General features: G+C 42.0%; 1 protein-coding gene across 2 annotated transcripts in view; it reads left to right on the top strand.

Moving 5' to 3' along the window:
* LOC122812081 (gamma-aminobutyric acid type B receptor subunit 1-like) overlaps nucleotides 1-25,409 on the top strand; it is a 2,214,644-nt gene that overhangs the window by 70,516 nt on the left and 2,118,719 nt on the right. The gene's annotated exons all lie outside the window — the stretch shown is intronic.

Raw genomic sequence — 25,409 nt, 5'->3', positions numbered from 1 at the left:
GAAAACTTAGCCCATGCTCCAGCATGATTTTATGTATTTGTTGTTGGAGACTGAAGTCCTTGAATATGGTATTTGTACAGCTTTTGGTCTTGCAGAGAAGGAAAGTTAGGTATACAATATATTGCATATCATGTCTACAAGAGACTTTCACATAAATCCCTGTAAGACACCAAGTATAAGGATAGGACTATAAGTCTTTCCTGACTGACCAGGGTCTTTGTGTTACACTATTCTTTTTTTTGTTTTGTTTTTTGTTTTTTTTTTGTAAATTCTGTGGCTTTCTAGTTGCTTGTTGTGTTTGGATAGCTACATGTTAAAGGGGGCATTGTACTCTACAGCTTGCCTAATCAGAGCTGTGTATAGAGGAAAGATAACTTTGTTTAACCTGGATAATGCAACTTTAAATTTTAGCTGTGTTAAATCAGAAGGATTTTCTGACTACTGATGCCGCATGGTGGTTGAAGGCTTGGATATTATCAACCTTGGTATCAAGATTCAGGCCTGACTGCCTTGTCAGTTTGAAGTGCACTACTAGATTGTACAGCACGTTGAGAGAGCGTAGTTTACAAAATGTTACAGTACTGCACTTTTTTGCATTTACTTTTTAACTTTTGTTGTATATACTATTGATTAATGAGGGTTAGTTCTAGCCACAATGATTTGCTATCCAAAGGTTGTTAGACAATAGCACTGATCTTGGAGTCATTGGCAAACTTAGTCTAAAAAAAGAAACTTCCGAGGGTCTAGCTGAATGAGATTTTTCATAATGTAGTTTTATTTAGTCAAATATAATACATTACATAGTATTGCAAATTAGACTAGTCAAGTTTAATGGGTCTATAGTTTCTGGAGTCTGTGGTAGGGCCAGCCTTGTGAAGGGATATCACAACTGCAGTTCAACATGCTTCAAGGATGGGTCTATATTATATGTTCGAAGATGGAAAACTTCAAATGTTAAATCATCAAATTTAAATGTTCAAAGTTTCAAACATCGAACATATAATAAAAAAAAAAAAAAAAAAAAAAACCTGACTGGTGTAGGCAGTGGGACAAGACCCCCTTCACCCACCACACCCCCCGCTCTTTAAATATACCAACTCCAAGACCGCACTGTAGTGCAATAAAAGGAAGATTTCCCTTACTGCACTGTAGTGCAGTCTTGGAATTGGTATATTTAGAGAGGGATGGGTGTGGGGAGTGCAGGGGGGTTGTCCCCCATGCCTATAGCTGTTAGTTTTGGGTTTTTCTTTTTTTTTTTCTTTCTTTTTTTTTTTTTACATATGTTCGAGGTTTTATAACTTTGAACATTTAAATTCGATATTTTAATGTTCAAAGTTATAAAACTTCGAATATATGATATAGACCCTTCAAGGACATGCCCTATGGCTAATTCTTAGTTAAACAAGCTCAGCAACAGTTCTAGCTGGGCATGTTTAATGCCATTTATTAGGCATGTGGGTAATTTTTCTGGATACAAGTTAATAATATTTTTATCTTTAGAGAATACAAATAGGAGTGTAAAGACCAGGGATTTGCAGATTTTCAGTAAATGTTTAAGGAGTAATGCTGGCACTGAATTTATCTTCCAGTATGAATAGCTGTTTCTTTCGGATCATAGTGGGAGGTGCCATTTTTCCATTAGCATAATACATTAATGGGAATTCATTCTTGACTTTTTAATGTAACTAAAGAAGAAGTCCAAATGCTTCTCCAGAAAAGGTCAAGGAAAACAGATACATGTACAAGAAGGCAGAAGACAATTTGGTAAAGCTGATTTGGAAGGGACAGGAAGAAGGCAAGAGGAGATGAGGATGTCCAGCCAAGAGATGGATGGATTATGTGAGAAAAGACTTAAAGAGGTAAGCTCTGAACAGTAGGATGTGGTGACAATTGATGCAACACCCAAACCATTTGTTAAAATAGGATAAAATGGGTGTTAATGATGATGCCTCAAATGGTTAACAGTATGCCTGATGACCTTGAAATAGTTGGAAAAACAGTGCTAACTACAGAAAAAGTCATCCCAAAGCTATTTTTTTTTCTGCAGGTGGGCAAGTCCCCACATCAGCCACTGCAAGGTACCATGCTCCCACACCCATTACTACTTGCATATACCAACCGCAAGATCATACAACAGTGTGAAAAGGGAAAACTCTCACACCAGTCCAGACTCCATAGCGTTTCCTATGTGAAATTGTGAGCTGACCAACTCAGTTGTTGATTCTCAATTTAACCAAAATATAATTTGGGAAAATAATAGGAATCCATAGGCACACATACACACACATGTGTAACTATTTATTATAGATATATACACACAGACCAAGAAGAGACTTCACAGTGTTGAAGGTGTGATGTTCACTTCCTAAATTATGTTACACTCATAGCCGGCCTTCGGCATAGGCCAACTAGGCGGCCGCCTAGGGCGCCACTGTAGCAGGAGCACTTTTCCAGTATTTATTTGGTGTAGGTAGACCAGGATGGGGGCACCAGGTGGTATGGTGGGGGCGCCGTGGAGCCCTTTTGCCTAGGGCACCAGTTGACCTAAGGCCACTCCTTACACACTTAGTTCACTTAATAAAAAATGAACTGTAAAATATAACTATAAAATACATGCTCCAAAATAATCAATTAAAAAGTAGTAGGTAGCCCGCAGTTGAGTTAAAAATGGAATATCCTTTATTGAAACACACAAGCAATACTAGTGGAGTATAATGAAAAGCATCAAATACATTCCCTATATATAATCAGGTTGTTTGGAGCAGGGAGTAGTTACAGAGGGTCGTTCTGTTAAGAGCAATAAAAGCGGTAAAATCATTCCTTTAGCCAAGTCCCTCTTCCCCTTAACACCATAGTGTAATCACAGACTGTCCCCCAGATTTACTATTCCTCTGTGCAGGACTAGCTTAGTCCTGCATGGAGGCGGACGTTTAGGAGCAGGACTGCAGCGTGCCATGCATATTAATGAGGCACACTGCCTGAGCTCCTAATCTTACACAGAGCGTGTAAAGTGCAGGAGATGTGTCTGAGAGCAGAGCTCTCAGAATATACATGGCCCCACAGTGAAGAACAGCAGAAAGGGCTAAGAAATCAGCGAGATGACTCATAGGTGTCTGCATATCCCCACCAACAGTCCCCCTCATGTACAACAGCAAGTATACAGAAATAAAATGAATAAACCTTATTTTTTTTTTTTAAATCTGATTAAAACTAACCGTAGGCATGCAGATGTGCCCATCGCTTAGCTACGGTTAATGCAGCTTGAATGGGTGAAGAGGATAACAAGGAAGATATATGCAAATAAAGCATCATAGCAGTAGTGTAGTGGGCAGGGCATTCGCCTTACGAGCAGGCATTCCTGGTTCGAGTCCCACTGCAGCACATTCCATTTTCCATGGCAAAGCACGTTATGACTAATATTTATGTTGCATAACCCACTAAATAACATATAGTAATGAACTGGAGTACTGCAGTAAATGCACATGGGAGGTATCAGTATCATAATGAATAAAACATTAGTAAGCAGGTTTAAGCACCAATAAGCGGTAGTAAGCATATTTAAGCACTACTAAGCAGGTTTAAGCCCATTTGCACAGGGGTAATCAATGCGCACACAGGTTAAGCAATTTTGAAGCTAACTCTCTGTGAGCATATGTAACTGGAGGGTTAGCATTGCTTACCCTCATGCAAACCCACTTACAACTGCTCAAAAGTGCCCTAATCACTTTGCATCCAACGGCCCTTGTTCTGCCCATCAACAAAATAAACAGCCTTGCAGGTCTTGAACCCAGGAACCTATTTCCTATAGTCACAGTAGTTAACCACCAAACCATCACAGAAATAAAGAAGAATGAGGTATCGGTAAACAAGTCTTCACCATAGTAAAATCAAACTGAACATGTGAAAGGAATCTGTATACAGACATATGTGCCTCAACCCACTACATAACATAAATATGAACTGGAGTGTGGCAGTAATCCCAGAAGTCAGGTGTAATTGTAATAGAGTTTTGAAGTCCCCAATAAAACAGAAAGACCCCATACTGTGTACGCACACATGAATCATGGATACCAGGCATACATCTAAGGAGTAATGAATAATAAATCAATGCCAAACAGTAATATAATTCAAAGTCTAATGTAAGTAACACTAAGCATTGCACAGGCCAGCTTAGGAGGTGTTAGCAATGTGTAGGCTAGCTAAGTGTGCCCAGAGGTATACCATTTTAAACAATGCCAGCCCTAGGTGAGCAGGTTTGCCCATAGCTTAGCCTTTTCAAAACCGGCCAATCACAGAAAAGTGCGGGAAATCGGCCCTACTAAAATGTAAGAAGTGTGAACACATCTCATAACTGGTTGTAGCCTCCCCTTGCAGGCACCATGTCAGGAAGGGGAGAAGGTGTGCACTTTCGGGCACAACACTGGTGCATCCAGGAGTCCAGAGTCATGGCAGGACTCCTTGTTAAAGACCATGATCCGAGACTGCTGCAGGACCAGGACCAGGGCTCCCAATATAAGGCAGAGGCCTTGGACCATCTTGCCTGTGACTTCACCAGTGCCAGTGGCATACCATGAACTGGTGAGCAGCTCAGGCATCACTATGCCGACCTGAAGCAGCGTACGTGGGACCTCTTGGACCAGTGGATCTAAGAGGCTAGATCGGAATGGGATGTCCCAGCTGTGTAAGTATCACCTCACTAGGTGTATAATAATTGCCAGATCATGTATATCATGGATAGGTATGGCTAAATATTTCTCTTATGTCCTCCACAGCTGCAATGGTGTGGGCCGCGAACCAGGAGGCCCACGTCGGTCACCTAGCGAGGTTGCAACATGAGGCAGGTCAGTAATACTCACATTTACTGTCACTGGAAATAAAACTAAAAGTATTAGTAAATTAATTGTCTGTATAAAACCAGTATTGTTCAAGGCAAGTACTGCATGCACCAGAGAATATGGCAGGAAGTCTCGTATAGATTGTATGTAAATAAAGCGTAATAGTCTGACAATAAAGTTCTAACTGCTGGACTGCATGTGTATACTCTGGTATCATATGGTAATGTAGATTTGCAATCACGTCATAGTACTGTTGTATTAAGCACTGTTACCCACACTGTGCACCATAAATAGAATGTGTAGGAATGCCTGTATATGACTGGTGTAATCCCCAGAGCCCATTTAGTACAACTGAGAGAGACAGACAGAAAACGGGGAAAAGGCAAACAACACAACCTGAATAGCACATGCAACTGAGATGTGAACTGTTATATTTTTAGCTCACATACCCATGGTTCAAATCCTGACAGTGGGAGTAGTCTGCATACAGAATCATACACAACTATACTGATATGTCGAGAATGTCCAGTAAAGTGGCCCATATCTGGTGCCTGTCAACTTGTTCCCCTGTGAAATCATTAGGATGATCCCAGATGTATAGGCAGCAAACAGGAAATACAACTGATTGACACATCTATGAGAGCAAAGCTGGCACACTAGCAACTCCCCAAAACCATATGAGAGTAAGAATCCACGTGTGTCCCATTTATACCCCCATGTTGTCAAGCTGTGGCCAGAGTGTGTACAGTAACAGAGTGAGATGTATGTGCATATTAGTAATGTGTAATCTAGTACTGTGTGTGGCAACATTCAAGGAATGCTAACAAACAGTTCTTCCACAGGTATGTCTGATACCAGCACTGTGCCCAGAAATACAAGAATGTTCCCTGTACTGGTACTGTTTACATTGGTATTGTATGGCATTGTGACTGATGCAGTTGCTCTGAATAATGAGGTAGTAGGCATCACTGTTGCCCACACATTCCTACAAAATATAACTGTCTAGGATATCTGTATAAGAGTGTTGTAATAAAAGTTCAGAATGCCAAAGCACAGGAGAATTATAAGACAGAAAGCAGATAGGAGATATACAGCAATATCTATATAGCACACACAACTCTGATGGGCAGTCTTTAAGTTGTAGCAGACACAACCATGGTCTGAATCCTGGGAGTGGAAGTAGGCTGCATACAGAATCATACCCCACAACTGTACAGATAAGACCAGGATGTCCAGTATATGGGCCCATATCTGCTGCCTGTCCCCCTGTGAAGACTGTGGGATGATCCTAGATGTTTATCAGCCAACAGGGAATACAAGTGATTGTCAAACATCTATAAGAATAAACCTGTCACTGTAGCAACTCCTGAAATTGTAAGGAGAGTAATAAGCCAAGTATGTCCTATCTACACCCTCATGTTGTCAAGCTGTGACCACAGTGTATATAGTAACAGAGTGAGATGTGTGTGCATAATACTAATGTGTAATCTGGAACTTTGTGTGGGAACAATCAGGTAGTGCTAATAATCATTGCTACCACAGGTACATTTGATACAAACACTGTTCCGAGAAATAAAACCCTTCATACCCTGTACTGGTACTGTTTACTCTGGTATTGTAGGGAATAGTGAGTGTTGTAGTTTCATTGAGTGTTGTAGTTTGTCTGAATAATAAAGTATCACTAATCACCATCACCTACACTTTGCTACATAATATAACTGTGTAGGCAAGCATGTATGTGTGTGTGTCAAGTCAATAAAGGTTGAGGAGGGCAACAGTCTAGATATGTCCCTGTACACCTGCATGTGGTCAAGACATGGCCAGAGTCTGGGCAGAAAGAGTTGGATAGCTATGTGCCCAACATCAGCCTGGAATCTGGGAGTATATGTAGAAACAGTTGGTTAGCATTAGCAAACATTTCCTCCACAGGTATACCAGGTAAGAGGTGTATACTGCAGGTAAAACCAGTTCATGTATAATGATGACAACAGCCATATCACTGTCCAAACTAAGGCTATAGGGTAGTGTAGTAATACTTGTAAGGTACAGATAACAGCACTGACTAGGAAAGTAATGTGGACTATAGGAATATACTAGTTGTTAATTGACATCCTTCTCCCCTCCCCCACCATAGCTCCAACAATAAACTACATACCCACCCCAACTGGTATGTAATGTCTCCCATGTTCTGATTATGCCATATTGGTTAATAAATATTTATATGTGTTTCCATGCATGTGCTATATTGAATTATTGCAACACTGGTGGCATAAGAAAAAAGAATGAACGTGCCACCACTTGCCCTCAAATATTTAGATAACTGAAACACTGTCAGTAGAAACAGCAGTTTAGGTGGACGCTTGGAAACTCTTACAAGAACTGTTGAGCTGTTACAATCAGCAGTTTAAATTGAAGCTTGCTAAAACTGTTGAGCTGTTAACAGCAGGTGAAACACGCTTGATACAAACAGCAGTTAGAGTGGAAGTGTACTGGCTCTTACAAGAACTGTTGGGCTGGTAAGAAACAGCTGAAACACTCAATATAAACAGCAGTTTAAGTTGAAGCTTACCAGCTCTTACAAGAACTGTTGGGCTGTTAAAAACAGCTAAAGCACTCTTGATGCAAACAGCGAACTAAGTAGGAGCTTCCCAGTTCTAACTAAACTGTTAAAAACTCTTTATTATATAAAACAAATAGTAAAACAAACAGTAAAATACAGGATAATCGCTTTCAGTTATGCTTAACCTTCTTCAGATCCTGTTAGAAATAAGAAAAACTTCCTTTTTATATACAAAGCAGTTGCCATTCCCATTCTGAAGACATCATTCCTTAAAGTGAAAGCTTAGATTGTATTCACTTTTTTTATTTCTCAGGCCTCGCTCTTTTAATATAGGTTTTAGGGGTACCACCCCATTCAGTCATGGGGGATGATCTGCTCTCGGATCCATAATCCACCTTGCTTCTTCAGCTTCCATTTTATTCATTAGGTTACCACCTTGTATACTTTATTTTATGTTCAATAAAGCCATAAATCTAAAAGAGTGGTTCTCAAATCTAGAGATATGTTGGTAGAGAGAATTAGTTTCTACCTTGTTTCTTATATCACATATGTGGCGAGGAATACGTTCCTTGAATTTTCTGTTTGTTTTGCCTATATAATAAGCTGTGCAGATACTACAGGTTGCAACACATACTAGGTTCCTGCTATTGCAATTCACTAGCCCTTGGAAAGTATACATCTTATTTGTTACAGGATGTATAAATGTATGTTGTGTGTTAATCCAAGCACATGCTTTACAAAAACCACGTCTGCGTGTACCTCTGTTAGGCCTTGTAGGAGCAGCCTGAGTGATATAATTTCTCATCTCCATTCCATCTTTTTGGCATAAAAGCCTCTTTAGATTCTTTTTGTTCTTAAATGCAAAGCTGGGTTTTTCTCCTACCAGTTCTTTAATTCTAATATCTGAAGTTACAATCAGCCAATATTTTCTAATAGTGCCACATATAGCTGCATTGTCTGTGCTGTATGTGATTGCACACCTTACTTTGTGTTCTTTGGATCAGCTTTCTTTATTCTGCTTCATCTCTTATTCACTCCTCTTAGAATAATGAGGTCTACCTTTATGTTCACATATTCTCAATAGTTGCTCTTTGCCTGTAGTAATCTTTTTTTCTTTATACCCTCTTTCCATGAAGTTATTCAACAGTTTCTCATGTTCCATCAAATAAACGTCTTCGTTTGTACAAACTTTTGATACTCATACTGCTTGATTGTCCACTATATTGTGGAAAATGTCTGGGATGCATACTTGAGTAGTGTAGCATATGATTACACCAGAGAGATTTTTTGTAAATCATTGTTTCAATACATTTTACAAGATCTAAACTCAATTTTGCCTGTAGTAATCTTTTTTTCTTTATACCCTCTTTCCATGAAGTTATTCAATAGTTTCTCATGTTCCATCAAATAAACGTCTTCGTTTGTACAAACTTTTGATACTCATACTGCTTGATTGTCCACTATATTGTGGAAAATATGTCTGGGATGCATACTTGAGTAGTGTAGCATATGATTACACCAGAGAGATTTTTTGTAAATCATTGTTTCAATACATTTTACAAGATCTAAACTCAATTTCACATCCAAAAATTCTATTTCATGACGTGAGCTTTTAACCTGGAATTTCAGGAAGGTAGTTGTCATACTTAAGAAATCAGTGAAATTGTTGAGTGAAGTTTAACTTCCTTCCCATGCAATAAAGATATCATGCACAAATCTACTATACAATAGCAGTTTGTTGGTCCAAGTATTTCTGGTGTCATCCAACAATTCCTTTTCCTATTGGGCAAGTACCAGATTGGCATAGCTATTAGCGCAGGGGGTCCCCATTGCTACCCCCCATCTCTGCCAGTAATAAGTATTTCCATAAGTAAACACATTGTTTTCCAGTACTAATTCCAGTAAACTGAAAATTAATGGGGTATTAGATAGAAATGGACTAGCAAATTTCCGAATGGTTTCTATGCCAAACCCGTTTGGTATGCACGTAAATAAAGTATTTACATCCAAAGTTACCAAAAGCAAGTCTTCAAACGAGCATCTATTTTCCATACTTCTATGTAGATTTTTCAAAAAGTCTGCTGAGTCTTTTATAACAGGGTTTGCTCTGCTCAGTAGCTTCAATTAATTCTCTAGATAGATAGTAGCAGGAAGAGGCTGGGTCACAGAGCCACTATCGGACACATTGGTGGTTCGAGGCAGTCTTTGTGTATTTTAGGCAGTCCACTAATTGCTGGTACAGTTGGGTGAGAGACTTCAAAAAGGTCATATAGCTCCTTAGTTATCATCTTGTTCATTATCATCGTATACAGGCTATCTTTTACATTATTTATCATTACATTTAGATCTTTTTTGCTTAGCACTAAGTATGTTTCTTTTTTGCTGAGCAGATCTTCCATTTTAGTTGTGTAGTTATTTGAGCTCATCACCACAATAGCTCCACCATTATCTGCTGGTCTTATCACAATAACTGTTTGCTGCCTCAGTTCATTTAACCCTTTTGGGTCAAGTTACAATATTGCTTAAGAGTTATTCCCTTGCCTGTTTTCATATATCCCTTGTTCACAAAGTCGAATGAACATTACCCTCCATACAATCGCCATTACATGAAATAGTAACGGACTTGAAGTGTTTTGGTCGAAATGTTACTTTGAAGCATATATTTGGTAGTAAAGATGGTGATGAAGATGTCAAGACAAGTATATATAAAAAAACGAGTAGCTTTGTTTCTGCTATTCATCCTTCAGTGGAAATGTTCATTCAACTTTGGCGATGGAAGATCTGTTCAGCAAAAAAGAAACATACTTGGTGCTAAGCAAAAATATCTAAATGTACTGATAAGTAATGTAAAAGAGAGCCTATATGAGATGCTAATGAACAGGATGATAACTAAGGAGCTATATGACTTTTTTTTTAAGTCTCTTACCCAACTGTACCAGCAATTAGTGAACTGCCTAAAATACACAAAGACTGCCTCAAACCACCGATGCGTCCAATAGTAGCAGGAAGAGGTTGGGTCACAGAGCCACTATCTACCTATCTAGAGAATGAATTTAAAAAACTATTGAGCAGAGCAAACACTATTATAAAAGACTCAGAGATGTCTTGCAAAATCTACATGGAAGTATAGAAAATAGATGCTCGTTTGAAGACTTGCTTTTGGTAACTTTGGATGTAAATAATTTATTTACGTGCATACCAAACGAGTTTGGCATAGAATCCATTCGGAAATGTACTAATCCATTTCTATCTAATACCCCATTAATTTGCAGTTTACTAGAATGGGTATTGGAAAACAATGTGTTTACGTATGGCAATACTTATTACTGGCAGAGATGGGGGAGTAGCAATGGGGACCCCCTGCGCTAATAGCTATGCCAATCTGGTACTTGCCCAATGGGAAAAGGAATGGTTGGATAACACCAGAAATACTTGGACCAACAAACTACTATTGTATAGTAGATTTGTAGATGATATCTTTATTGCATGGGAAGGAAGTGAAACTTCACTCAACAATTTAATTGATTTTTTTGAGTATGACAGCTACCTTCCTGAAATTCCAGGTTAAAAGCTCGTATCATGAAATTGAATTTTTGGATGTGAAATTGAGTTTAGATCCTGCAAAAGGTACTGAAACAATGATTTACAGAAAATCTTTATGGCGTAATCATATGCTACACTACTCAAGTATGCATCCCAGACATATTTTCCACAATATAGTGGACAATCAAGCAGTACGAGTATCGAAACATTGTACAAACTAAGATGTTTATTTGATGGAACATGAGAAACTGTTGAATAACTTCATAGAAAGAGGGTATAAAGAAAAAAATATTACTAAAGGCAAAGAGCAAATATTGGGAATACGTGACCATAAAGGTGTAGACCTCATTATTCTAAGAGGAGTGAATAAGAGATGAAGCAGAATAAAGAAAGCTGCTCCAAAGAACACAAAGTAAGGTGTGCGATCACATATAGCACAGACAATGCAACTGTATGTGGCGCTATTAGAAAATATTGACTGATTTTAACTTCAGATATTAGAATTAAAGAACTGGTAGGAGAAAAACCCAGCTTTGCATTTTAAGAACAAAAGGAATCTAAAGAGGCTTTTATGCCAAAAAGATGGAATAGAGATGAGAAATTATATCACTCAGGCTGCTCCTACAAGGCCTAACAGAGGTACACGCAGATGTGGTTTTTGTAAAGCATGTGCTTGGATTAACACACAAGATACATTTATACATCCTGTAACAAATAAAATATATACTTTCCAAGGGCTAGTGAATTGCAATAGCAGAAACCTAGTATATGTTGCAACCTGTAGTACCTGCACAGCTTATATAGGCAAAACGAACAGAAAATTCAAGGAACGTATTCTTCGCCAAATATGTGATATAAGAAACAAGGTAGAAACTAATTCTCTCTAACATATATCTTTAGATTTGAGAACCACTCTTTTAGATTTATGGCTTTATCGAACATAAAAGAAAGTATACGAGGTGGTGACTTAATGAATAAAATGGAAGCTGAAGAAGCAAGGTAGATTATGGATCTGAGAGCAGATCATCCCCCAGGACTGAATGGGGTAGTACCCCTAAAACCTATATTAAAAGAGCGAGGCCTGAGAAATAAAATTTAATACAATCTAAGTTTTCACTTTAATTAATGGCTTTAGAATGGGAGTTGCAACCGCTTTGTATATAAAAAGGAAGTTTTTCTTATTTCTAACAGGATCTGAAGAAGGTTAAGCATAACCAAAAGCACTTATCCTGTCTTTTACTGTTTATTATATAAAACAAATAGTAAAACAAAGAATTTTTAACAGTTTAATTAGAACTGGGAAGCTCCTACCTAGATTGCTGTTTGTATCAAGAGTGCTTCAGCTGTTTCTTACCAGCCCAACAGTTCTTGTAAGAGCCAGCAAACTTCCACTCTAACTGCTGTTTGTATTGCGTGTTTCAGCTGCTGTTAACAGCTCAACAGTTTTAGCAAACTTCAATTTAAACTGCTGTTTGTAACAGCTCAACAGTTCTTGTAAGAGTTACCAAGCTTCCGCCTAAACTGCTGTTTGTACTGAGAGTGTTTCGGTTATCTAAATATTTGAGAGGAAGAGGTGGCATGTTCATTCTTTTTTCTTATATATTTTATATTTGTTTGAAATATATAAAAAAAAAATTATTGGTGTGATTTGCTTTTTGTGCTTGACATTGGTGGCATGGTGCCATCAATGTACCTGCATGCTGCTGTTATTACCACTATGGTCCCATATATGCATGTGTTCTTTTTGCTATGCAACTGTTCCATATCTGGTGTCTGGGTTAATGGGAATATCTGTGCATGCTGTTATACCTAACCCTGGAATGTGTTGACTATTACTAACCCACATATGATAAAATCTAAACATTATAGCACATTTGGGAAGGCCGGTCCCAGTGGACCCACCTGTCCCACCTCAGCTGACCGTGGCACCAGGCACCAACATGTCTGAGGCCCAACCTGAGGTCTCCTCATCTGTTGGCCCTGCACCACCTTTGGGTGGAACTGCCTCAGGGGATGGGGCTCACCCCCCCAGGAGTGGGCGTGGACATGTGCCTGTCACCCGTAGCCAGGTCCGGGTCGTTGTGCATAGAGAGCTCAACCAGCAGCTTGGTTATCATCTACGCCAGCTCAAGGGCCACGTGTCATGACTAGAGCATCAGTCTGGCTCTGTGACTCAGCCCACAGCACTGCCACCATTGGGGCTGTGAAGGTGCAGTGGTGACTGTCCATCGGTGTGGACCTCAGTCCCATTGTTTCCACTAGGGGGCTCATGGGCTTCCAATTTCCCAACACCCCTCCCCATCAAGGTGTTTACCCCCCACGTGTCATATACCGCCCCTGTATGCATCTTGTTTGTCTTGTCTGTTAACCTCCCTCCCCATATATACCTAATATCCCTCCCCAACATCCCACTTTCACCTTAAAAAAAAATAAAAAAGGACAATCTGTTCCCAAAAAAAATCACGCCCCATACATAACTGTCCATTTCGTACACGTGTCCACTGGTCACATGTAATCTGGTCTAACTGGGTCTAATTGGCATCACAACATATTATTGTTGTCCTCACCACTCTCTCAGGGGTATGAGTGTCCAAATCTACCTCCAAATTCAGTGTATATGCAAAGCTGTTGCTGTAGACGAAATGGGCAGCTATGGACCTTCCCTACACCCTTCCTGCATATCCCTAGCTATTTTTCCTACTGTCTTTCTCTCTTTGTGCCCCTTTTTCACCACTTTCCTATAAACCATTTTTTCTTTTCTTTTAAAGAAATTAGCGTGGGGGTAAGTGGGAGTAAGCACTTTTAAGCAGCAGTAAGCGGTAAGCGGGCTTAAGTGTGTTTGCGTGGGAGTAAGCAATGCCTGCACAGCTTAAGCAATTTAGAAGCTAACCAAGTATAAGAAACTGTAACCGGAAGTCAGCAGTGTTTACCTCAGTGCAAACCTGCTTACAACTGCTCAAAAGTGCCTTAATCACTCTGTATCTAATGACCCTTGTTCTGCCCAGCAACAAAATAAATAGCCTCTTCAAGGCTCGAACCCAAGACCCTGCACAACATAGCCAAACTGATTTAGTACTAAGCCATGTCAGATATACATAAGCCTGATGTTTTCACAAACATATCATCCAGCCCAGTCATTCAACAGTACAGGGAATGTATTCCAACATGTGTGTGTGTGTGTGTGTGTGTGTGTGTGTGTGTACATAGAGATTATCTAAATAGATATATCTATATATGTAGATATAGATACAATATAGAAATATATACGTTTTGATTATATATATATATATGTAAACGTATATGCATACATCTATAGATATATATGTCTACAGATTTACAGCAAGTTATATATATGTAAACAGATATATGTATCTACATAGTTGTATACGGACATACATCTGTAGATAACAATGGCGACGTAACATAAACATGTATGTCCAAATGCACCACTACTGGGGTTGAGAGGCCCCATACAACATACGTCTTGTACAATTATTTATCCCCCCACCACAGTCAAACATGTCTGCCCTGCAATACACTGCAAACTGTTGCAGCCGCGATACCCAGGACCTGACACGACATGGGCACAAGATGTTAACAGTACTCCATCCCACCTGTATGATGTCAGGCTGCAGTAACATATCATGCAGTACATTCTGGCTCCCATAGGTTATGTACAATGTGGTAGCAATCAACATCCCTAGGATACATATATGCAGATACAGATATACATATACATATTTTTATATATATATATATATATATATATATATATATATATATATATATATATATATATATAAAATCAAGAGAGAGAGATAGACATATATGTAAAATCAAGAGAGAGAGATAGACATATATGTAACTGCACATACACACGCAGAGATATGTATAGTAAGATACATATGTAGAAGGTGCACACAGTATGGAACAGCCACTATTCCTACAGTTACCACCTTACTAACTGGAGACTGTATAAGCCACCCATACAAATAACAATCATTGCCTGCAACATATACCCACAGAGAGATCAAAGGATACAACCCCACACACAGGTTTGCATAATTGCGAAAGCTGTATTTGTGTACTATTACAGTTGTATATGCCATGTCATATAGCTGTTTAGACACGGACATTCATATAAACTGAGTAATGCAACTGTGAAACAGTTATACTAATACAGTAGTCTGGAAATGTTAACAAATGTTGCTGTCCAGGCCAAGGCCATCAAGTAGTACAATAGTAAAGACAGACTGGGCCACAGGATACCAAGCAATCAACAGTAAGTAATGCAGATGTATAGTTCAGCAGCCTCTATCTACACTCTGTAGACAATCCATAGGGGGTAAAGAGCTCAGATGACACAATGGGATGTAACTGCTATATAACAAGGCATAACTGACACCATCACAAGCACACTGACAGTTTGTATGGCAGGTGGCAGTAGTCCCGCATTTACCCAAGGTGGATTTTATGGTAATGTACATACATATATCTTAAGGCAGCTCACCCCTGATGGTCTTCAGGATTTTGCGCTTTCAGGATTCTGTACTGCTCCCATATACATATATGTATATGTAGATATATGTATATATAGCTATATATGTATGCACATCTTATGTGTACAGATATTCCTAGTTATGTTGGTATATATGTAGATATCAATAATTATATGTGCATACATATCTATTCTGATATACCTACTACTGTCAATATATATGTAGATATCCATATATATATGTGCATATGTATCTCTATCTGTATATGTGTAGACATATATTGCTCTGTATATGTATATATGTATGTCGATATGTATATGTCTATATAGATATCTGGGTAATTATATGTACATATATCTTCACTATATGTCCTGAACATGGAGTGTAGCTCTACCTCCGCGCCTATAGTCCCAACTTCGTAGTGCAAGGGGATGTCAGGTATGTATAGCAAGTATATGTGTAGACTATTACTACTGTAATAGGGAGTGCCTTCACAGACATGGTGTGTGTGTGTGTGAAGTCACATCTGCATTTAACATGTGCTCCATTGGCTACTGACAGACATCCTAAGGACATCAAAGTACAGTACCACTGCTTGCATGTAATGCTCCTGTGGACTACAGCAGAGATAATGGCCAATATAGGTAGACAGATTGACACACTCTGGACAGTCCAGAGGTATACACATTACCCCTTAGTGTAAGACATGTGGACCAATCCTGACAATGTGGATATTAACAGCCATGTAGATGGGTATAACACGTAACTACTGGTATACATGTGCCCCCATAGGTTATGCATTCACACATCCCTGTCTGTCCTGACACATAACCACTGGTAAAGAGGTGCCATGGCCATATACTACCCACTAGATATTGACATACATCTCTACAGCATCCCACTGATCTGTCTGACATACATGACTGTTATGGTGGCCCGGCAGCAGTACATCTGGCAAGTATCTGGACATTACATCTCACTGGATAAGTAGATTAAGCTGCTAGGCATGTAACAAAGCACTTTGCAGGCTACAGGCAGACCGGCTCAACACTGGCCTACATTTTCTATGGGGGAATGCACATGTACCTGCATATATAGCAGGCTCTACAGGCATGTCACAGCACAGAGTAACATACACCTGTGTGAAAGCGCATAACCATAACCAATGTGAACACAGTCATAGCCACATATGGTATGCTAGCGTAGTAGTTCAGTATATGTGCTACCTGTTCAACACCAAACTCATATGTGCCACTCGCACACTAACCCTACATATACTGGGCCACTACACAGTGTGGTCCAATGCCTGTCTGTGGTATGGGACATGTGCGTGTATGACCCTACAAACATGTAAGCCGATAGGGTAACATACAGTGGAGCAGCATGTAACATCAGATAGAACAGGACCAAGAACAATGACATCTACCACAGTCTGTACACAGGCCAAGGTACATATTAACAATACACACACTGCTGACAATCACCATAAGAACACAGACCTCAGCGTTGTACACACAACCACAAAAATTCCAGGTTATATCCTCAAATAATAACCCCTACTATACATAGCATGTGGAGCAGTCTGATATCTCACTGGCTTGTTATCAGATATGATGTCGCTAATTATGGTGTACAGCACATATCCACCCCTTACTGCAAGACATGTGTACAAAAGTTGACAGGGTTGTGGCTGTAGGCACATACACAGGGCCAATATTGACATGTTGCTGTGAAAACCTCATGCATTTACTGTTGTAATAGGGTTTGTTGCAACATATGTCCTATGAGGGATATGAAATCAGTAGCTCTCACGGCTGTCACCATCTACAAACTAAAATCCTCACACTTCCTTCTGCAGTTCACAGATAGGTGCTCTGTGGGTAACACCTGAAACAAAAGACACCACACACTGGCCAGTTTGCAGGTGACCCTACAGATGGGTGTTTCCTCATAAACATAGCACTGACATGGCAGGTATTAAAACATGTAGGACAGCCATATCCTCATACACCCTGTTAAACCAACATTACTCCAAATGCAGTATAGCAGCACATAGTCTGTAGTCAGGTCAAGCACATCCCCCTCCTGTGTGTTGGCCTGTTTTCACAGTGTATGTTGTTAGAGGTAAATCCCCAATCTATCTGAGATGCTGTTTGCCAAACAACAGATCGAGTTCCTGCTCACAATGAATGAAAGGCCCAACACCAACATGATGTTCCTAGATACTGGAGTGTGTTTCCATACAACTGGCTATGGGAATGTTATCACAGCTGTTCCACATGCAATCAGCTAGAGGAGGGCTGCAATTCATGCAGAAGCCATCAGCTGATCATGAGCATCACTTAAAATACACATGCTGCTGCCTAAGCAAAGCAGGTGTAAGTCTCCACATCCACAAGAGAGGGAGTCAGAGAGGCAGATAGAGACAAAAGCCAGGGAGGGGTTGGAGAGTAAAACATAAGCATGTTTGTCACACACCTACCAGTACAGGGCATCAACCCCCTGATGACTATGTAGTGCTATCACATGTCCATGCAGTTATTGGATGCACCACATAAGTTACATGTTGAGGAGCCCTCAGAAAACATATATGTGATGGTGAGTGACATCTGCTACAGGGATATGGTAGCTATGAACAGGTGTCAGCCTCAACACAGCCACACTCTCACAGGGATGCGCACACATTGACACACTTGACAGGGCCAGAAATTAAACTCATCACTAGTGGGATTGCCCAAAAACAGTACTGTGCAGCTATCACATGCACCACAGGGGTCATACGGAGGTTATATGTGGAAAGGGTATGTGGAGGTGTCTGACAGACAGCATGCTTCAATATGCCAGTGGGGTTTGTAGTGAGTGTGAATGTGGTCATACGCATCATACAACACACGCACAGACACGGGTGCCAGTACTGACATGCATGGTTGCACTGCTTCACGGGTGTGTTGTGGTCGATGGTGCCAGATGGCTATACAAGGCTAGGTGATGGGTATACCTTGGCATCAGGCCACATGACAATGGTCTGCATTGTGGCTCAGGGGTGTAGTGGCTGGAGTTGCCCACACAGGTGGGTATTGTATTCACCATCCAGTCACCTGGGTGACTATTGCATGTGGCCAATGCTGTGCATTGCTTGCCATATATGTGTTCCTTAGTCCATGATATGGACAGTGTCTGAGATGTGCACACCTCCCACATGCATGTACAGTGACTTGTGGAACTGTACCTGGGATGTCTGGCCCATGTTGTGTACACAGATTGTTATCATCAGATGTGCCAGTCCTGGCCTCATGTGGCAGGAACTGTTAATGAACAGCAGGTTGACCTTGCACCTACATTGATGGCATGATACCAGTATTCCCTGCTGTCAGTGACATCTGTCCATATAGGGCTTGTGTTTTAGTCATGGTATGTCCTTTGTGGGTCACATTTGATGGCACCACAGGTGTTGCAGGTGTCCAGTGGTGAACGTGGGGGAGGTGCACTGTCGGCATGCACATGCCTATTGGACTGACGGACAGGGTGCCATGCCCTCTGTAGCCCACTGCAGTCACACCATGGTTACTATCAGTGGGCAATATGCAGGGTACTACCAACATAGTAGCTGTTGCCTAGGCAAGTGTGTGTGTATGAGTCATGGGTTGAGAGTGTTCCCTGAGTAATACAAGGGCTGCTAATGTTGTTCAGCTGGCATTGATGTCACATTTAGGGGTATGGATATGCACCCCAGCTTCTTGGCTCCTTCACATTTATCACTGTATGGTGAACATTGTGATATATACTTGCGCCACCATATAAGAAGTTTGCAAAACCTGCTCTACATTGAGTCCAGTTGTTACACGCTCTCAACCACCTTCACACAGGATACGAATGACAAACGCAGACACACACATACACAGACACACACATACTTGTCATGTCTGGGATTAAAACTCCTACCTAACTAGTATATTACACTACAGTACTACACAGTTCTAGGATGTGGCATGGAGATTACTGGAGTACTCCTTCCCCAAAGGTGCATTTCACAGTGAATGACATCTGCAGGATTTTCAAAGTAGGGCATTTGAATTGTACTGAGTGTGACTAGCCTACAATGCATTGCTCCCTACACAGACACAGACACACAGTTGCCATGTCTGGGATTAGAACTCATACCTATGTTATCACACAACAACAGTACACAGTTATAGTATGTGCCACGGAGATTACTGGGCTACACCTTTCTCAAAGGTGGACTTCAAGATGGATGGCATCAGCAGCCTTGCCAAAGTAGGGCAAGTAAATTGTAGGGAGTGTGACTATCCTAAAAATCATTGCTCTCTACACAGACAGAGACGGACACTCACACACACACACACACACACACACACACACACACACACACACACACACACACACACACACACACTTGCCAAGTCTGGGATTAAAACTCCTACCTAACTATTTTATCACACTACAGTAGTACGCAGTTATGGGACATGCTGCAGAGATTACTGGGCTACAACCTTCCCAGAGGTGTATTTCAAAGTGGATGACATCAGCAGCCTTGCCAAAATAGGGCAGTTAAATTGTAGGGAGTCTGACTACCATAAAAAGCATTGCTCCCTACACAGGCAGAGATACACACACACAGTTGCCATGTCTGGGATTGGAACTCCTATCTAACTAGTTTATCACACTACAGCAGTATGCATTTATAGGTTATGCCACTGAGATTACTGTGCTACAACTTTCCCAAAGGTGTATTTCACAGTGGAGAACTCCTATCTAACTAGTTTATCACACTACAGCAGTATGCATTTATAGGTTATGCCACTGAGATTACTGTGCTACAACTTTCCCAAAGGTGTATTTCACAGTGGATTACCTCAGCAGGCTTGTAATAGTAGGGCTATGAGGAGGACAGTGTGTGTGCATGGGCCATAACCCATTCATCTAGAGGTTGAGACCACATGTGGGCACATGCAGGGTCGTGTTCAACAGGTACATGTATACAGCTGCTAGATGACTACTTCCCTGTAGAGTCATGTTGCACAGCTAGCACTTGCACCACATAGTCTGTAATGCTGACAGATAGTGGTGGCTAGTATCTGCAGTGAGTGACATCTGAACCTCATGTGATTGTGGCCCTTTGGCTGTGTGCTGGGTGGGACAGGCCTGGATGGCTCCTTGTCACAGACACCCTCTTCCACACATCTATGTACATCTACTTTTGATTTATTATAGTATGTTGTCCTTAGATATATGTCTGCATTCCTATCCACTGTGTGGGCAAAGCATGACTGGTGCATACTGAGGAGTGTCTGCACTAACATCTGCAACTGCCATATATGTCTGGTCCACTGGTGTTTGCAGACATGGCCTTCATTTATTTGTATGTGAGCATGCCCAGTATGCCCGTCTGTATTGAATGTGTGGATCAAGTCCAGGTAGTTTGTACTGCAGTGCAGTGCAGACCTTTGTGTTGTACACCTACAGGTAGCATACTGTTTCTGCAGGGTATCCGTCGATCATTTGGCAATATGGGGACAAACTGTGCAGGGGTGATTGTGTCTGTGCTGCTTCAGCTGCATGGTACTGCTCTTAGCAGAGATATTCAGATGTGTACTGTTATGCACAGTGATGTTTTCTGTCCTCATGTACTGTCAGGTGGACATTCTTGCTCACAATGATGTCTTGGGGGACAAGGGTGACTGCAGTTGTGGCCCGGTATTGTGGGCAGACACCTACGTATTTATGGTAAGTTATGCCATTTTGGAGGGGGAGCTGCAGGCACTTGGTGCTGGATTTGTGTATCCGGTTCAGCACCTTGGTAAAGTGCTGGCAGAGGATCCCATACTTGTACGCCCATCAACATGACAGTATGGGCTTATCTTGCTGTGGCAATGCTTCACAGCTGTACAGATTCACACAGGTTTTCCAGGGACTGGGGCCATGTGTCGGGACATTTACCCTATTGTGTTGTATGGGCAGGTGTGCAGCCACCCATATATGTGTTTGCAGCCAGGGATAGTGTGTGCACACAGCTTGGTGTTGGACCCTGCACATTACATGCTGCCCATGCTCCCACCCCCCCCCTGTTATTCTAACCTCTTCCATACATTATGCATACATTCTCTGATACTTTCCTTTAAGGGTATCATCCCATCACAGGTGTGTGTTGGTGCTGGTCCACAGTTCATGCAGTGGGACATGGTGGACATGTTACTGTGGTTTGTCCACATGGGCTTGCATATGGATTTTGTAGAGTGTGTTATGTTGTTATTTGGGTGTCCATGACATAACATGCATCGGCAGCATGTGAGACGCAGGCCTTTGTCAGATGCTTGTTGGGGCATTAGGTGTTGCTGCATGCCAGATGTGGCAGGTTATTGCATTCTGTCAGTCCTACAGTCCCAGACCAGCATACAGTATATTCCCCTGGTGTGACAGGGTAGGTTTGAGAGGTGTTCATGCCAATACCTCCTAACAATCTTGCTCAGGTTGTCTGGATGCTGGCAGGGTGCTACCTACAGCTAGGGACACACCTGCACTGCATGCTGCAGTCTTCTGCTATTGCCATATACAGGTGGGGTCTTACTGTACCCATTCCCCACAGCAGGGATATGACCAGAGAGGGGCCTGTGGTTGATGCTTGCATGAGCTGGGTGCATGTGTGCTATGGACACTACTTGCATCTCACACACATATATATATATATTGGGCATTCCAGTTATCCTTGCATATGCAGGTACGTCAGCTGTTTCCCAATACATCAGTCTGACCTCCTTTGTGATCTGCGAGTGTTTGGGCAGACAACACCAGTATCCCCTACTACAGGACCAGATAATGTGATGCATACCTGTATGTACTTTTCCAAGGGTGGGTCCATTTCACAGTGACGCAATATATACTGTATGTCTGGGGTACTTTCACTTATGTGCTGCTTTGTATATCTATCCCAACAGCCATGCCATGTCAGTCTTTCAGATGGTGATACATATTACCACCATACATTTGCAATGGCTTACTGCTAGCTTGTGTTATGCTGATGGGTGTTGTGTATGGCACTGCAGTTGTGAGGACTTGTCCCTGTCAGCGGTAGTGGGCAATGGCCACCAGGCTTACCTCAACATGCATACATACCGACCACTCTCACATGATATGAGACACACACCAACCAAACATACAATACCTGCATATTGTGCAGATGCTACAACATATTGTGCTACCTTGGCCACCTTTTGTGCATCTGTGCTCCACTGGTGTTATACTTACACACACATGTTACTACATTTCTGCATAGGGCTGTGGGAGGGCACACCCGACTGTTACTATGTGTGTACATCAGATTGGAGGGTTGACACCAGACCATTACTACATAATTAAGTAGGGTGGGGGAAGCATGCCTGACCTGTTTCTGCATTCCTACACAGGACTCTGGGGAACACCTGACTATTTCTACATTTCTACACAGGATTGGGGGGCACACCTGACTGTTACTACATTTCTATGTAGGATGGGGGGCACACCTGACTATTTCTACACAGGATTGGGGCGACACACCTGACTGTTTTTGTATTCCTACACAGGATTGGGGGGGCACACCTGACTATTTCTACACAGGATTGGGGGGACACACCTGACTATTTCTGCATTCCTACAGTGGATTGAGGGGGCTCACCTGACTATTACTGCATTTCTATGTAGGATGGGGGGGCACACCTGACTATTTCTACACAGGATTGGGGGGGGGACACCTGAATGTTTCTGCATTCCTACACATGATTGGGGGGGGCACCTGACTATTTCTACACATGTTTGGGGGCACACCTGACTGTTACTACATTTCTACATAGGATGGGGGACACACCTGACTATTTCTACATTTTTACACAGGATTGGGGGCACACCTGTTTCTGCATTCCTACACAGGATTGAGGGGGCACACCTGACTATTTCTACACAGGATTGGGGGGCACACCTGACTGTTACTGCATTTCTACATAGGATTGGGGGGCACACCTGACTGTTACTACATTTCTATGCAGGATGGTGGGGGCACACCTGACTATTTCTACACAGGATTGGGGGACACACTTGACTGTTTCTACATTCCTGCACAGGATTGGGGGAGGACACACCTGTCTATTTCTACATAGGATGGGGGACACACCTGACTAATTCTACACAGGATTGGGGGGCACAACTGACTGTTTCTGCATTCCTACACAGGATTGCGGGGGCACACCTGACAATTTCTACACAGGATGAGGGGCACACCTGACTGTTACTACATTTCTACGTAGGATGGGGGGGGCACACCTGACTATTTCTACATTTCTACATAGGATTTGAGGAGCACACCTGACTGTTATTACATTACTACGTAGGATAGGGGGGCACACTTGGCACTTCTACGCATTTCCTATGACTGTACTGGTATGTCAGGTACTTTGTTTCATTCTGTATTCTAACCTATCATGCTGACTAGAGGCATATCAGTGTACTACAAATCTTAGTTTTGATTGATCTACATATTAGTTTCTGACTTCCTACCCTTCAGAACTAATGTCCCACTGCCTGACCTGCTTGTAGTCTGTGTAGGCCTGGGGGGGGGGGTGTTTACCCATAGGCATCATTCAGAGGCCATAGCACAGCCTTTATTTGTGTTTGTCTATACCTGTCCTGCTGGCTGTGACTGTTGTTGGGTATGTGATCCCCCTGACTGGCATGTGTAAGTCACTTACCTTGTGGGTGTCCCAGTATTGAGGGTGGTGCTGCAGGGCTGCCTATGTTGGATGCACATGGTACACTCCCTACACATGGTTGAGCACAGGTAGTGTCATGTTTGGCATCCCATTTACTGTATGTGAAAGTCAGAGAGAGGTGTTTTTCCCTGGGTCCCTCCTGTGTCGGTGTATGTGCTATGTGTTGCCTCATTGCCAAGGCCCGAGCATACTGGGCATGCTGCCTTCTGCCTACTGGGGCAGGCTCAGGTTGCTCCTCTGAGTCACTCTGTGCCTGTGCAGGCCTTGGCAATGGTGGGGGGGCTGTGTGGCCCTGCCCCGTGCTGTTCCTGCTGCAGCTGTTTCCGCAGGATCATATTGTGTAGCATGGCACATACGATGTCAATTTGGGTACATGTAGCTAATGAGTACTGCAAGGTTCCACCGGATGTGTCCAGGCACCAGAATCGTGACTTGAGCATCCCAAACACATGCTCTACTAATTCTGGTCTGTGCGTGTGCCTCATTATGGAGTTCTTGTTTGGGTGTGTGTGCATTTCTGATGGGTGTCATCAGCCACCTCTCCAGTGCACATCCAGCATCCCCCACTAGGTGACCATGAGGGATGTCCCCCACTGGCAAATCTCTGGTACAGCTGCATCAAATGCCAGATGTGGAAATCGTGATAGCTTCCAGGGCAGCCAACCCACACATTCGTTAGTATGCCCTGGGCATTGCACACAACCTGGCAGTTGATGGAGGGGAAGCCCTTGCGGTTGATGTAGACCCTACCCCACTCACCAGGTGGTACTTTGATGCATATGTGCATGCAGTCTATAGCAGCTTCTACCTCCGGGTATTCTGCTATTTGGTGGAACAGTTGCATATTGCTGGCCAATGTCTCACGGGTGTTGGGGAAATGTACATGCTCAGTGACATGTGCTAACATGGCATCCAGGAACTGGTGGAGTACCCTGGATGCTGATGCCTGCGAGATCCCCATCATATCTCGAGTTGGCATTTGGAAGGTACCTGTAGGTAGTATTCTTAGATCTACACATACCTTGGTATCCACTGGGATGGGTTCCCATCTGTTAGTTGTGTGTGTCAGGCATGGCCAGCACAGCTCAACAATTTACTGTAGGAGGTCCCTGTCTATCCTGTAGCGCTCCACTATCTCCAGCTCATGTAGCCCTTGGTAGGTTACCCTGGGTCTGTGAACTCTTCTCAGTCTCTTCACTGTGTATTCGTCGACAGC

Source organism: Protopterus annectens, chromosome 9.part0, assembly GCF_019279795.1.
Source record: "Protopterus annectens isolate FY-2018-M chromosome 9.part0, PAN1.0, whole genome shotgun sequence".
Taxonomy (NCBI): domain Eukaryota; kingdom Metazoa; phylum Chordata; order Ceratodontiformes; family Protopteridae; genus Protopterus; species Protopterus annectens.
Note: the sequence above shows the minus strand (reverse complement) of the source record. Positions and strands in the feature narration are given on the sequence as shown.